Source organism: Diadema antillarum, unplaced genomic scaffold (assembly GCF_040938485.1).
Source record: "Diadema antillarum isolate AM-2024a unplaced genomic scaffold, OU_Dant_1.0 seq00000254_RagTag, whole genome shotgun sequence".
Classification (NCBI taxonomy): Eukaryota; Metazoa; Echinodermata; class Echinoidea; order Diadematoida; family Diadematidae; genus Diadema; species Diadema antillarum.
Window position 1 is genome coordinate 347581 of NW_027271296.1, and position 13391 is coordinate 360971.

Below are 13391 nucleotides of genomic sequence, written 5' to 3' on the forward strand. Positions count from 1 at the left end.
ATACTGTAAAGCAAGATATTTTCGCGACATGAGAATTTAACGAATGGAAGTCTACAGCCTTTTTTGCGGCATGAAATTTTCGCAAATGGCCAGTGGCATTCAATGCATACAGTGTAAACAAGAACTTTTGCATACATATTAATTTTGCAAAGCTTTGCTTTCACAAAATTAAGATTTGCCTGAACATTTCTGGCTTTGCAGTACATATGTTTGATAGGGATATCACTTTTTCTTCCAATAATTCCACTCTAGGTTTTGACATCTTGAATAATTCTACTAATTCTAATTCTTACAATACTCTATACAAGATTTTTATTTTCAAAAATTTCGCGAGTGAGGTGCTATTTGCGAAATTAAAGACATGCGAAAATGATGACTCTGATCCCCGTATGAATGTAACGCACACATATACATTTTTCCGTTTAGTACAGTACTCCACAATCGCGAATTTAACCTCTTGCGATATCATTTGGAAGTCCCACTTTGCAAAAATTTAGACTCGCTAAATATATGGCGCGTACAGTATACGAATCAGTATCGTCTTTTGCCATGGCTTGACTGAAATTCCACCAGATCTTTGAAGAGCGTGAGTGAAAGGATAATCTCTTGCAACTCAGTGATGCTAGTCCTGCTACTGTAAAAGTAGAAAATATTTTTGTGAATAATATTTCTTCTGCAAGGCCAAGTAGGATGAATTTTGCATGCTTTTCATAATCCTAATTAGTATTATATAGGGCTTTTTACACTTGTAAATTTTTGCTTAGCCCCGGACCAACGGTGGGGCTAAGGGGGGGCCTTAGCCCCACCGTTGGTACGGGACTATCCTTAGCCCACTTTCTGTTTACACTTGTTTTTGCCAAAGTGGGCTAGCCCCACCGATAGTACGGTACTATCTGGCCCTGCAAAATAGCAGGGGTTAGCACCGCAATTGCGGTGCCAAGCAAGTGAGTGTAAACAGAACGAAAAAATAATCCTGGGCTAAGCGACGGAGACGAAGTCCGACCCTCACTGACCAATCAGAAACGAGGTAATCAAGTGCTGCCGGTGCGTGCGTGTACGTGTACAGTACACAGCGTAATTATGAATATTCATGTGGTTTGGAAAGTCCGGGGCTAAGAAATACGAGTGTAAAAAGGTCAGTTTTCTCCTTAGCCGCGGACAAGAGATAGTACGGGACTAATTGGCGAGTGTAAAAAGCTGAAAAAATTGGTACGGGACTAACGATAGTCCTGGGTCAGAGAAAGTCCGGGGTTAAGAAACACAAGTGTAAAAAGCCCTTAAGTAAGGAACAATGAAATTCGCATGCTTGTATTTTCTAGCTAGTTTCACGTTGCGCAAAATGTACAAAAAATTTCCACTCCGCAAGTATTTCCACTTTTTCAGTATCTTCCCATTGGTTGTGTTTGTTTTTTAGGGCTGATCTTTACAGCTTTCCCTGTCATAAATGATTATCTCTTTTCAAGAGGCTGTAAACTTTTAGTATAGCCCAATCTAAATCTCATTAACCCCAATGACGTTGTCCTTCTGTAATTCAGCCCCGCGCGCCGACACAAAGGAGGTGTCATTTATGACAGCAATTGAAAAATCTCAAGTCCTTCTCAGTAAAGATTTGTGTCAAATGACATTGCGATCAAATCACAGATAACAAGTGTTTAGGGCCAATTGTTGTATGGGGGAAAATTATACTTTTGGGTGACGAATTGTTCCCTTGTTATCACACATATAACGAGTGTTTTGGGCCAATTGTTGGAAGGGGAAAATGATACTTTTGGGTGACGAATTGTTCCCTTGTTAGGTTTCCTCCATGGACGCGCCAATATATTTCTCACATATCATGGGAGAAAAAAATAATGCTTGCTGCCGAATATCACTAAACCATTCAATAATTGTAACTTCTCTTCACCCATCCCACTCCCCCACCAAGAAATTAAGAAATAAGATAAAAATCCCATGGAAAAACAGCAACGAGGATACACTTTGATTCATACCATCTGTATTTCTTTTGTAACACTGTACAGGGGGGCAAAATTATATACGGGGTATCACCAATCTCACTTTTTGAGTCTGGCAATCAGTCTTTTGTCTTCCTGGTACTTTGATAGCGGGAGGTGACAAGCTAGGAGTACCTGCTTTGATTTCAGGCTGATTTATCCCCACATTCTGTAAACCCTTACCCTTCCCACCTTTCATTATGAACTGGCTGACAAAGAACAGATGTGTGGGTTAAATGTTGGATAATGTCAAACATACACCAGATTTATGTGTCGGCAGAACCCTCCGTTGGAAACTGGAGACGGGTTTTGCCAGACAGAAGAGTCTCCATCCCCGCACAAGGAAGCAAAATACCCGAAAGTTTTCTCACATATGACCCTTCCGTAATTTTAAGCCATAAACTAATTGAGAGTAGAGAGACGTATTGCAATAATTGGCCCATTCTAGTCAAGATATATGGCAACAGTAGGTATGGTGATGTTTGACCTTTCACTTCACACCAAAACAAAAATCGTGAGGTTATGGTGATAGAGAAATTTTTTTATTATGCTGGCACAATGCACTTGAGAGATTCACTCACAGTCTGCCATTAACACAGTACACATTTTATTGCCGTGCGCCTTGCTTTCCAACTCTCGCATGAACGTACATTGATGAAATTTGATAAGGAACTTGTTAAGTTATGTTAATGTAATTCCGAGAGCAGACGCAGGATAATGTAGAGGTCAAATATTTTGCAAAATATAATCTTTTTTGTGAATTAGAACCTACACATTTTTACAAGGGGTTGAATTCTTGGTTTAAAACTGCAGAGACAGAATGGAGGATCACAGTAAGTATTGTCCATTTGTCAAGATTGAAATTACCATTGAGTTTATTAAGGGTGTTAAAGTTTTTGAGCTTTGTTTTCACAATTGCTGAATTTGCTTAAATGCTTAACACAAATATTTGACCAAACTGGCAATATCGAGTAGGCTTATTGGGAGTTAAACTATCACGGAGGTCTGCCCGTAATGTGGAATGTTAAACTGAGCGTTCTTTAAAAAGAATACTGAACTTCAAAGTGCGGAAATGAAGGATTTGCTGGATATTTGTTTATTGAACTCTGTTGAGAGCTGCAGTGATAGACTCGCCAGCACGGCTCCAGAGTCAACATTTTGAATAAACTTGGCAGCCATTCAGTGTTTGTTTGCTCGTCCTAAAGCATCTCAAACTTTGCTATGAGGGCAAATGTGATTGTGACCTCTCCACAGACTCCCAACCCCTCCCCCCACCTCCTTCCCCCTTCATAGAATGGGTTCCATGACATTTGCTCCTGAGACAATTGCTCCCATGAAATATCTGCATAACATAAATTCTACTCACAAACAAAACTCTAACCCTAGTCCTAATCTTCACGTCAAACTAAACCTAAAACCTTATCACAACCCTAACCCTAAGTCCTCGGAGAAAATAAGACTGGAGCAATTGTCGCAGGAGCAGATGTTGTGTCACCGACAGAATGATACAAGCATCAGTCTCACATTTCCTGAAGATTCTTTTTGACCTCCTTCACATTCTCATAGTGCAGATTGTCGTATCATCTGTTTTGTGCATACTTCAAATTTCCTTTTGACGTGCTTCAGTTCATGATTGCAACATGAGTATTCTAATCTCGTATTCTAATTCATTCACAATGTAGAATGACTCTTTGCTCAATTTTTCATGCACATCCATTTATAGGTATTCAGGTGTTTATTGATCTAGAAAAAGACACTTTGCATGGACTGCTGGTATGCTATAGCAAACACAAAGTGAAAATAGGCAAACAAGATAACCAAAAACAAGATCAACCAACAACAAAACAAACAGAAGATTATGTGAGCAACTTTGAAAAAAAAGTGTAGTTTCACGAGACATTACTCAACCATCAGGATTTAGCAACAATTCTCGTAGTTATCAACTCTACTGTTGTTTCGATGCTGACCAGAAAAGTTGCATACCAGGGATGAGACGTTACGCATGAATATCTCATCACCTGCGCTAGGTTTATCCTCTGATGTGATCTTGTTGAACCCTGAGATATAAAGTGTCATCCCATACACCCCTTTTTTCTCTTTCTTTTGTGTGCTGTAATGTGTCAAAGTCCTTGTATATTCTTGCTTCCAGTCCCCAAATGCCAAATTATCCTCTACAGTAGGGCCTACATTGTAGGACCTACATATAGGCCCTAAATCCTGAACAGTGTAATTTGGATGGTGAAATTCAGATTTCTTGATACAAGGCTAAATTTTTTTTTTTTCCGGGGCTGGGGGGGGGGGGGGGGGGGGGGAGATGGATAGATAGGATAATTACACCTTCATGAGATGCAGCTATGGTAGTTGAGAATAAGCAATAACAGAACAAAAAAGGAAAGACACCGAATGTTTTGTCTTTCGAAATTTGAAGAAATGCTTATCAATTGTTAGTGCTACATCCTTGAAATTTTATCACTTTAAAAAATAGAAAGACATTGAAAAATTGGAAGAGCTGTCCCTTTTTCTCTTAAGGGCATTATGTCATTTTTTTCAATCACAGGAAGCGGAGACAACCGCAAATCACTGTAGCATTGTAAGTAACAAGGTAAAAAAGGGAAAACATATTGTTAAAATTTCCACTTCAAATCTTTCAATGTGTATTGTCTTGCACCAATGGGATTCTCAGTGATACCTCAAGTGAGACTGAAGGCTGGTATTATGATGTGTGAAAGATGCTGCTTTGTTCTCATGACATTGTTAATGTCTTGTGACAGTCAAATATGTAAATGTTACTGTTTGATGAAGACAGTCTCATGTCATCTCATTCAAGGATACTTTATTAATAGTCAGGTTCACGCTACATGTTTAATCTGTATGATTATTAAACTCAAAGATTTAAACTTTGATGATGAGCTTGTAGTTGTAAACTACAATGCCTGTCCACATGACACCTAATCTTTAAGATCAAACTTCCAAGAGAGAGTCCCACTCAATCGTTACACCACAGAACCGGAAGAAATACATACATGCAGTTTTGTGGTTCTAGTCACTGACTACTCTAAACATTGATATTTTCATGTGATAAAGTTTTCGCGCTGTGTGGCTCAAAAACATATTCGTGGGTTCTTGAATTCCTGCTATGCAATTGTCAACCCAATCGAAATGTGTGGAGAAAATTGTGAAGATATTTTCGCAGGTTTTAGAATTTGCGCTAGCCTGAAGTAGAGCAAAATACATGAAAAGTAATGTACTACAAAAATCTATGCATTTACAGTACTTAATCTTGAAGAAGGCTAACATTTGAGTCTGTTTGTACGGTGTTAAACTCAACTTATCATTAAAGTTTAAAACTTCAAGTTAATCTTTAAGATTAGAAACTTTATTTGAACCTAACTTGTGAGAGGGCTTCTTGTTATTGTACCATATTGTCTGTAATATTTGTGCTATTAAAAAGGGGGAGGGAGGCGGAGAGGTGGGTGTTAAGACGTGTTAAAAGGATGGAAAGGTTGTGCTTGGCTGGTGGAACTACAAGTACAAACAACACCAAGGAGCTTCAAAGTGTGAAGGCAAGGTTGAGCGAAGTTTGACTGAACTGTACCTGAAGAAACACAGACCTTGCCAAATACAGTGTGAATCCTTGTGTTCAGAGAACACAACATTTCAAACAATGTTTTTGTTATAATCAAGATACACCAATGGTGATGCACCTAATTACACACCGATCTGATTGCCTTCTCCACGCTTCAGTTTGCTGATGATTTTCCTGATAGGGAAAAGCAAACTATTTTTCCTCACCAAGTTGTGACAATTGCTGCTCCTCCTAACAGTTCTGCCAGGTTTTCATTTTTGTCAGCGATCATGAAAATTATTTGCCTTCGACTTGTTCGTGAAAGAGGTTCACTGAATTTAAATCGAGCCTTGTTCTTCACAGAACTGGAAGAATGTAGATAAACAGATATCGTAAAAAGGTGTGGGAGATTGAAACAACTATCACTGGTAGATCACAGTGAGCATGACTTTATCTCAGTGCATTGACAGTTGGGATGTTACTGTAGACAAGGTTTATGTTGTTTTTTTAAAAATTCTCTCTCAGCAGCACCCCTTCCTGTAAAAGTATTAATGATTTCATCTTGAAGCTCAATATACCATTTTGTTCTTTAGATGACAATTGAGTATTCATGTACAAGATGGTACAGTCAAACTTTTCCCTCTATGTCTCTATCCTAGAGTTGAATAGATCAGATGTAGTTTATGTGATGAAACATCACAAATGCCTTTTGTTGTGGTGAGGATGCTTTCAATCCTCAAACAAATAGATAAAAAGAAGAAAACATGAAACACAATTTTCCATGATTGCTGAACCCGCTCACCAACCTGCTTAGGCTGGCGGCTTCCAGCTTTAATACCCAAGAGAGATATTCTCCTTCCTATCAGCAAATTGCCAATAGGATTGCCCAGTGATAGATGGGGGTTAACGACGTGTGCAGAAATGATTATGATAACCCAGTGTTTGTTCAAGTTGCTCCCACAAACAGATTGAGATACAAATAAAAAAATCTTGTGTCATCTGTTACCCCAGTTTCCAACCTTGATGCCAGGTCTATTTCAGAAATGAGTAATTCGGATACCAGCCTGTATGTGATTGTACGTATATTGGTACATAGAGATTTTCACATTTCGTATCACAAATTAACTTATTTGATCGATGCTCTACAGTTGTCAAGTATCGTGGTTAACATTGCAGTAACCGCAATGACAACTGAACAGGATTCCAGTAATGCGTAGCAAATTGTTTGGTGAGTACTCCTCGAACGAATCACCATTCTCGATTTAGCTGGTGACCTGTCGAGAGATGCCAAGCGTAGCAGTGCTGGCTATCGGTGCACCCTGCATAGGAGGGATTCAGCTCTTGAACATCCCCCCTCCCCCCATCTCTACCTGCATCATTTATACCACCATGATGGTCTATTGATCCATAGTTAACCCATCTGCAGGGGCAGTTGTATGTTTTCATTTCTCCCTCCCAACAATCTGGCCTGCATTTGAGAGAGAAGATTCGATCTGGAAGAAGCCTGGAGGGAATATTGCCCATTCACCAGGTTTATATATATCCTGTGGAGTTTGACCCCTGACCTGGCAGAGAAAACAAATGAGGTCTGAAAGAAAATGGAAACTATTTCTGTCTTTTTTTTTAATCTTACTTTTGTTCCCCTACCACCAATGTCAGGGTTATGGCTTTATTGCTGGCACAAGGTCAGATGCCTTTCAAAGAGCGGTATAGCCTTAAGCAGCATGCCAGTGCTGTAGTCCATTATGACCAGTGTTGGACTGGGCGAATTTGATTTGGATCTCTTCTGTAATCAAGATGCAATCAAGATGCCAGATCAGGGTTGATGGATGTGGGAATTAAGGAGAGAAAAAGAGAGAGCATGCTTGTGTGTGCATGTGCCTTTTATAAAGTAGTATGTATGTTTTTGTGTGCTATGTTTATGTGTGTCTAGGTGATAGACAGGGGATGGAAAGAACGTTTATTTATTTTTGTTGGTATGTTTGTGTGTATGTGTGTCAAGGAAGTAAGAAGGATGAGTATACAGACGAGGGGGGGGGGGGGAGGAGAGCATGAAGAGTAAAGCAAAAAGGACAGATCTTCCTGTACTTCAACCTCTCTTGTCATCTCCATAGACTCCATCTGCTTTATGACAGTAATTTATGTTACCAATAGAAAAACCACTGACAATCAGGATTTTAGGCCATTTGTCATGAGAATTAACTTCAGTGTTAAGGGCCTTGTTTTACCAAAGATATAATCCTCTATAAATTTCCTTACCACACAGGCTACCATAGACTTATGATAGAAATCAACTACATAATCAATTACAACCCTTCGTAAAACAGGGCCCTGGTAAAGATAGAGGGAAATAGGCGGGACTTGCACAACATGCTTGTTTTGTCCACAAAATCCCTGATGAAGTCTAAATTTTCTGTCACGGCTCACACACATTTGACAGACTTAAGTCATCTTCATTGGATGCATGCGCTTCAAAACAAAAACAAAATTAAAGTTGTGCTCAGTTTAACCTGATTTAAAAATAAATTGGATGTTATTCCATCAAAATTAAGCCTCATATTCAATCTTAATGCACCATGCTAGTGCTGTAGACTTTGTGAATAATTGGAGTGAAAGTGGATTATGAAACGGGAGCAGGACCTGGCAATTAGGGAATCTGCCGACTCTTCCAAAATACAGGTTTTCTTTCTGGTCAAGGCTACGACGAGCTGCATAAACACTGGGGGGTGGGCAAGCATAAAGTGTCTGCACATGTTCTTGGGAGAGAGGAGAAATTGGAGAATAAAGATCAGATGGGTCAGTTGAGAGGTAGAAGGAGGCTGTCATCATGTGATGTCTATAGGGCTTTTTACACTTGTGTTTCTTAACCCCGGACTTTCTCTGACCCAGGACTATCGTTAGTCCCGTACCAATTTTTTCAGCTTTTTACACTCGCCAATTAGTCCCGTACTATCTCTTGTCCGGGGCTAAGGAGAAAACTGACCTTTTTACACTCGTATTTCTTAGCCCCGGACTTTCCAAACCACATGAATATTCATAATTACGCTGTGTACTGTACACGTACACGCACGCACCGGCAGCACTTGATTACCTCGTTTCTGATTGGTCAGTGAGGGTCGGACTTCGTCTCCGTCGCTTAGCCCAGGATTATTTTTTCGTTCTGTTTACACTCACTTGCTTGGCACCGCAATTGCGGTGCTAACCCCTGCTATTTTGCAGGGCCAGATAGTACCGTACTATCGGTGGGGCTAGCCCACTTTGGCAAAAACGAGTGTAAACAGAAAGTGGGCTAAGGATAGTCCCATACCAACGGTGGGGCTAAGGCCCCCCCTTAGCCCCACCGTTGGTCCGGGGCTAAGCAAAATTTTACAAGTGTAAAAAGCCCTTATGTTGCATTTGTGTTCTTCTGCTTCTGCTACTGTGCATGAATGATATCAATAGATATTGTATATGTGAGGCTAGGAATACACTATGTAGATGAGAAAATTTTGCCAGGCATATCGTCGCTGGGGCGATAAGACCCGTATCTACAAAATGGCAAACGTTCAGGAGAGCCAAAAAACATGGCGGCCAAAGCACTATACCGAATGGGACAGCCGTTCCTTTGACGTGCCATGGTGGCTTCATTTTTGGGGTAAGACAACTAGGATTTGGACAGAACATCACTTAACCGATTATTTGACCATAAATGCAAAAAAGTCATTTTCACCAAAATTGCAGATACAAGGTCTTGTCACCCCAGCGACGATATGCATTGTTGAGTTAGGCCCCATAATGCCTTGAGTGCACCCAAAACAAGTCCCAAGTTCTCCAAGTTTCCCCCCCCCCCCTTTCCCCCATCTGTGCCAGTCGTCGTTGACAACCAATTCATTGTGATGGCATCCCGCAGTGCCAGGGAAGCAGTGTGGGAGAAGCCATCTTCCTGTCCTCCATAAATAACACGTCCACATCATTTCTTATCAATTAGGAGCAACTCTCTTCTTTTTCTTTAAGTTGCACTCTGCAGGGCTCTCGCTTCTCAGACTCTCCTGAAATATTATGCCATTCTCGTTCTCTGTAGAATCTTCAACGAGAAGCATAGTGTTTTTTGTTTTCGATGAAGGGATGATTTTTATCTATAATGATAGTGAGCATCAATTCCATGTGCTTAAACATCATGAAACGCTACATATTCTGCAGATGTTCAAAATACTTTATTTCATTCCTATGGAGGATCAATGTGTTTCTACATAAGTCTAAATGAGATTTTTTGAGATTGAGATCAAACTTAAGTCATATGTCCAACACTAATGTGAGTAATTGGAGGATGTTATTCAGTGTTTTGGGAAAACTAGCTAAGCCTCCCATAAACATACAGAAACACTTAAATGACAAACACTCCAGAATCTAGATTTTGTTAATTTATATATCACTATATAACTTGGGTGTGTTGCTTGAGATTATGTTTTGTGCTAGTATCCAAATATTCATTCCAGAATTTCCTAATGATAAGTAGATTTCTGGAAACATTCAATAATGACACTTACTTATCAGATGTGCTCAGGAATTTTTGTGTTCGAGCGGCCTTCTAATTGGTTTCCTTCTTTGGGCAGGTGTTGATTATGCTTGTTGGCGATAAGGTGTATTTTCTAATAGTGTTTACCCCAAGCTCATAGCTTGATAAAGAGCTTACACGGCAATCGCCTTAAGAACAGGACTTGATAAGAACACAGGTTGAAGACAATACCTTGGATTGCGATTTTTATCAGTTTGACTTCTCTGGATTGTGTCTTCATGATTTGTGATCAAGCTGTTCTAAGCGTCCATGCACGAAATCTGGAATCGACCAATTTAGCCTCTCATTTCATTAGATGTAATTCTGCCGTAATTGCTCACGAGCTTATCTGGCCTAAATATTCGCCTCGTGTCTCCGTCTAGCCGCGGATCAGATGCAGCGCGGTATTTCCTGTGCCGCCACGGGAGCTTGTCTTTATCTTCTTACTGACACCACTGTGGGTGTATATGTTTGTGTGTTTGTGTGTGCGTTTATGTTCTCATAAACGGCTTCAATAGGGGACATTGCAGAGTTTCAATTCCCATTGCTTCCTGTCAACTACATGTTTGTTAAAATGTAGATGAGCTATTGTGGTGTTACAAATACATTTGTACAGAGGGTGACAACTGATTAAAAAGCTAAATCTGTCATGGCATATCTTCACCCCTCTACGTTTATATTTTCTCACTTTCATTCAGTCATATACCTCTTGGATTGGCCCTATAATGGTATGTGGATGAAATCACAACACTGAAATTTTTATCAGAATATAAAATGATTATAGATAGGCATGGTAGGCCAATTTGTTTGTGGAGCATGGTTTTTGGTAATAAAAAATTGGTAAAACTGGACATGGCATGTTTATAGCCTGGCTCTGGTATAAAAAAAGCCATTGTTATTGGCTATTAAGGGTGCCAAGGATCACGCCCTTTTCAGCCTTTCACAGAAGTCAGCTGTAAATCACCCTTTCCTTTCAGGGAGAGTCCTTGTATTCATAAATTTTCCTTGTAACAATGGCCAAGGTCTTCAATATGAGACAAGTTTATTACATTATTAAGGGCAAGTTTATGGTATGTATCTGGTGGCAAATGGGGGGGATAAGTTTTGTGTGTTTCATTCTTATCAGCCAAGGCTATGTTTGTATGCTACAATGACATTTACCCTGCCTGGAAATAGGGGGTGGGGGGGGGGGGGGAGAATACTTCTGAGGCCAACATTACATCCTGTCCATTCTTTGAGGTCTGTATCTATAGACTGCCACACATGCAGGAATAAGAAATGATTGACAGTGTAGGCAAATGGAGAATGTTGTGTGAGGACTGTGCTACCATGGCACACATTCAACGATTCTGTGCTGTGAGGTCTGTGCTATCAGGTGGGTATGTAAGATTGTATAGGCCCAGGTCAGCTGACGCTGTCCGCATCATTGGTAGTGCAGCACATGGTTGCCGTGACACCCAGCATCACAGATTTGTTGGAGGAGTCTGTCTTGCCTGTATTGCTATGAGATGCCTCTCTATCTCTCTATTGTGTGTGTGTGTATATAACTCTGTTTTTATGAAAGTCATTGCCCTCTGTGCATAAATTAGAGATGTACATTGAAGTTTAACTTTTTTGGTAGGGATAGTTTCTATTCTAGCAGAGGTAGTCTTGTTAGTTCAGTAACAGCATGGTGAAGGGGGCAGGGAAATCCCCTTACTTCATCTTTTTTTTTTTTTTTTGCTTTACCTGGTAATCCCATATTTGATGAAGTTGCAAGCAGGCGTGATACGTTGATATAGAATTGTAAGATGATTGAATTTGTAGGCCTACATCTTGGGCACAGTATAGTGCAGATGAGAAATTTCTTACTGTTTTACATCTACTCCACTAACTTTCATATAAACTTGGTATTCTTTATTTAAACAGTTGCATCTATGGAAAAACAATTTTAAATCATCATCTAAGCAGGGACTCTGGAGAATGTATGATGTATCTAGGTCATATATAGGGCATATATTTGCACATATGTCAGCTACATACTGAATACTGTGTAAAGATATGTCAGTCAACTTTGAGATGTTTGATCATCTAATTCATTTCCCCACCATATATCAAAACTGTTCTTTCTGGTCTCGAGTTTGACCCAATGAATGGATCGTATTTCTGAAGTTCTTTTTTTTTTTAAAGCAATTTGCTCTCTATACACCTGGGGCTTGCTTGCAGGTGTAGCTAGAATCAACATAGCTGAGATAAGAAGACCTTGTACATGCTCTTTTGGCATACACAAAAAGGACAAATAAAAAAAAAAGAGGATGAGTTGTGATGGATGACACTCTGCTATCTATTTCTAATATTTTCTTAGTAAACTTTGAGCTGTACGTGCTTGATGGCTTAACAAAGCATCAGATTTACACATCCAGGGTCCGTGCTATTTATTCCTGGGTTGATGGCATTCAGCATTCCCTGTCCATTTAGGGTTGAACCCAGAAACACATAGATATGATGGTAGATTTCATTTACACACATGACATGTGTATGGTGTGATGGCAGTGTCCAGTCTGAGAAGGTTTACAAGAAAAAACAGATTACATTAGATCAGAGAATTCAGTGATGTAAGCAACCAGGAGTATCATTTGTGTGACCGAGAATAAATGAATAGTTTCCAATCGTCAAATCAGCATTTTTTAAAAACAAATTTTGTGAGAGACATACCATGTAAAAATTGACACGTGTAATGTAATAGTAGATAACTTGAAAAACCAGCTCTTTGTCACATGACTAGAGTGGTAGCCACTTTGGAAGTGAATATATATGGCAAAGTGTTTATTCTCGTAAGTTTGTTCCTAAGTTGCAAAGGTATGACATGGGCTTCAGATGTTGTGTCATTTGTCTGTCGGTGTAAACATTTTGTCCAAGAGAAAACACAAAGTAGAAAAGATGTATTTGTCAGCGTAGTAGTGGTATAGGCCTAATGACACATACGTGTAGCTCAAAGCAATAGAAGTGCCATTGAGATGATATGTCTTCAGGACATTTGACGTAGGGTATCAAATGGAATTCACTTCACGGTTTCTTAATAAGGTCATGTCTTGTTGGAGAAGCACCTGTGGCCTTGCGAATCACAGCCAGTCTTTAGGGGGATATCTGGGACTGCAATGGCGTAAACTTATCTCAACTACATGGGATGATGTTGTGACATTTTGGTTCACGAGTGTGTTGTTGGATACCCGAATGTGACATTTTCATCGAAAGCAGTGACTCAATGTAGAGGGGGGAAAACGGATCATTTGGTTGATGATGATGACAGATTGTACCAATT

The 13391-nt window shown here is 39.8% G+C and overlaps 1 protein-coding gene across 1 annotated transcript in view; it reads left to right on the top strand.

The window, feature by feature from the left end:
* Positions 1 to 13391, top strand: part of LOC139729721 (extracellular matrix organizing protein FRAS1-like) — a 230223-nt gene that overhangs the window by 120307 nt on the left and 96525 nt on the right. The gene's annotated exons all lie outside the window — the stretch shown is intronic.